We start from the raw sequence: 200 nt of genomic DNA on the forward strand, positions 1-200 counted from the left end.
ACTGTATAGCTTGTGGTATGCAAATACAAGTAAATTAGAGCTCTCTTGGAAGCCCAGCATACTCTGAAGGGTGGCGATGGGTGATTTTTTTTCTGCTGTAACTAGGCTGTGTAAGAGTTGGCTTCTGGTGAGTGGTTGCTTCTTCCACTCTCCCAAAAAGTTAAAGATGGGATGTTAATGATATGCTCTGTAGAGGTACA

The sequence above is a fragment of the Fulmarus glacialis genome, unplaced genomic scaffold (genome assembly GCF_000690835.1).
Source record: "Fulmarus glacialis isolate BGI_N327 unplaced genomic scaffold, ASM69083v1 scaffold14865, whole genome shotgun sequence".
Taxonomy (NCBI): domain Eukaryota; kingdom Metazoa; phylum Chordata; class Aves; order Procellariiformes; family Procellariidae; genus Fulmarus; species Fulmarus glacialis.